Source organism: Berghia stephanieae, chromosome 10 (assembly GCF_034508935.2).
Source record: "Berghia stephanieae isolate SIO BIC M18660-M18661 chromosome 10, UCSD_Bste_1.3, whole genome shotgun sequence".
Lineage (NCBI taxonomy): Eukaryota > Metazoa > Mollusca > Gastropoda > Nudibranchia > Aeolidiidae > Berghia > Berghia stephanieae.
The window spans coordinates 23,946,434-23,949,442 of NC_088369.1; the positions used below are offsets into that span (position 1 = coordinate 23,946,434).

The window sequence follows — 3,009 nt, forward strand, 5'->3', positions numbered from 1 at the left end:
AAGGTCTTGGGTTCGAGCCTCGCTCAGCACATAGTTGAGTCCTTGGAGAAGACTCTTTACTCACATTATCTCACCGTACTCAGATGTAACATGAGTACCTGGCCGTTAACAGCGTTGTCTCTGTCCGAAAAAATGTAATATCGCCTAACAGGCGTCCTGTCTCGTCCCACATGTTATGTGTTGCTGTTGACCAGGGACCCCCTGTAAAGCGCTTGAGCACGTTTAGTGGATATTTCGCTATAAAAAAGCTCAATATTAATGAAACCACTTTAAAGATTTTCTTCAAAATCCACATTATTGGTCATTTTAACTTAAAAATTCTTTTTTTTTTTTTGGCATCTGAATTACCGTTTTGAGGCGATGGTTAACATATTATTAAAGAATTGTTCAAAGGTACGTCTTGCACTCAAACCGACGTGCACTTATTTGCAGGTCTGATAACCCAATTAATTATGGACTCATTGTTGCAATGAAAATCTCAAAAAACTTATTTGTTTAAATGACGCAAAATTTTGTACACTACAATAATACTAAAAAAGGCCCATAATTGAATTCGGATGTCAGACCTGTATATATGCACACGTAGATTCAAAACGTTTGAAGCAAGTTTTAAAATATACTCTATTGTTGTCCATGACAAATATATAAACTGTCTTGAATTCTATGTATAAAAATGCTTTATATGTAGGAAGCGTTTCTTAAAAAAAAAAATCAATTCCCGTAAATGATTTATAATTTTTAAAATATTGTTTAAGGTTAAAGACGTGTACATTTATGCAGGCCTGACATCCAAACTCAATTATGGGCCTAGTTTAACATTGTTGTAATGAATAATATTTTGCGTCATTTTTGTGTGTGGGGATTTCCATTACAACAATGAGCCCACAATAAATTGGGTTATCAGACCTGCCAATAAGCGGACGTCTGTTAAAGCTGTTCTATAATTTATGAGACATTTTAACAATAATATTTGCATTGAATCGCTGATGTATTTTTCTTAGAAAGAAAAAAATGAATGGTATTGTAATAATCATACTATGGTTACAATAATATTCACAGCAATATAATGGGAACACAATCAAATACAGTCTTTAAGTAGTGAACATTTGATCATAATGCCAAACTGGTCATCTAGAGTTCTAAATGAATCATTCAACATACCAAAACATGAAATGAGTAGAAAATTATCAACTATGTTTGTCCGATCACGTGTGAAGGTGTGTCACAAATTCCATGTTTTGATTGGTCAAATATCTACTGGTTAACTGATTAATTGATAGATCCGGCATAATATTGTTTTGAGGCAGTGTGCCACATCATTAGATGTGTAATTTACTACAAACAATAACAGGCGAACTATTGAATAAACTAGACACATTCTTATTATAAATAACATCATTAGATTCAATATTTTCATAATATTATAAATAAAAATGTTCTATTTTTAAGACTTTGAAGCAATATAGTATACAATACAATAGTTCATTTTCATTATAAATAGCTACCCTGTGTGTTTAAGTAACAGTTGGTTAAAAATATCATTAAAAAAAAAAACCAAAACAAACCCAGCAAAACAATAGCATAACATCAACATAACCCATACCGCTTAAAGGCACACCGTGTAAAAGCAACATTCGAATTAACATATTGAACCGCCCCATCAATCTGGTATGTTGTCGGAATGAACTCGACAAAGAAACTTTGATTTAGAGTCATAAATAAATAACAATGTTAACTTGAATGTAAGTGTAATCTTCAATTTAATATACGAAAACAGATAAAATGGACTTTTCGAGTTTCCTATTTATCAACAAAACAGGATGAATGAAACACTACAGACGAATAAGATAATGTGGTAGTGGCGTTGTTAAGATGAATAAACAAAAACATTGATGGACAGGAAATAGTAAGCTAGTTTGTGAGGAAGCACGAATTTCGTATATTAAATTGAAGCTTACATTCAGTTTCACATTGTTATTTATTAATTTCTTCGAGCTTCGAACAGCACCATATACATTACCTAGTCATAAATAAGAAAATTGGGAAGCCTTAATTTGAAAACAACGTTATTGTTGTAATGGTTTAAAAGTAATGTTTTGATCCTGTCTGTCGTTGTCAATATGAATTGTCAAAATTTTAATTTTTCAACTTGTTTAAGGTATTCAAGCGCAATAAGAATTTTGTAATTTTGTATACTCTATATAAATATCATGTAATTATTGTGTTGTTGTTCTTGTTGTTGTTATTGTTACTGCTTTTATTTTTTTTTGTGTGTGACTTCTATTATCATTGTTGTTGTTGTTGTTGTTGTTTTTATTGTTGTTGTTGTTTTTGTCGTCGTCATCAATAAAGTGATGCTGAATTTGTTGTTGTTGTTGTTCGCTGTTGGTCGTGGCGTTGATGCTGATGATGTCGTTGTCCAAGTTAAAAGCGTAGAGTTTAACAAAATGGCTCTGAATCTGATTCTGAATGTTACTCGAAGTCCACTCAATTGGATTCAAAAGTCTGATGTCACGTCGCCCAGCAACGGCGAGCAGCGTGGTTCTAAACAAAGAAAATCGGTACTTTTTATTCATCATGCTGGCTAGAACTTTTCATATGTCATGTGATCAGAATGTATAAAAGTCAAAACATGATCATATTTATAATGTTTTTCTCCTCTTGATACACTTTTATGCTCGTCGGAGAAATATTTCGTAAGGGCGTCTGCCATTGTTCCGATAGTTTGGAGCCAGTTACTAAGTTACTATGCGTCATTACGAGGGAAGTGACGTCATGACTGTTGAAGGCTATTCTGAGTATTTGTATTCGAGGGCGGAGAGAATGTGGCAGCCATTGTTGGTATTTAGGCTGAAGAATTTTGATAATCGTCGTTTTGAATGTGTCTAAATCTGTTGTGTTCGTTCACACGTGATTCGGGAAGAGCAATTCCAGTCTTTGATCGATAGTGCCGGGTGCAAATGAATATTTATTGAAGACGATTGAGTTTGTACATTGGGTGTTTTTGAG

General features: G+C 33.2%; 1 protein-coding gene across 2 annotated transcripts in view; it reads right to left on the reverse strand.

Moving 5' to 3' along the window:
• Nucleotides 1-350: 350 nt before the first annotated feature.
• The window catches only part of LOC144980856 (protocadherin-19-like), a 130,492-nt gene continuing 127,833 nt past the window's right edge, over nt 351-3,009 (reverse strand). For both annotated transcript variants that reach the window (XR_013646976.1, XR_013646977.1), the window contains one exon: nt 351-457. The gene's annotated coding sequence lies outside the window, so the exon portion shown is untranslated. The remainder of the gene's footprint in view (nt 458-3,009) is intronic.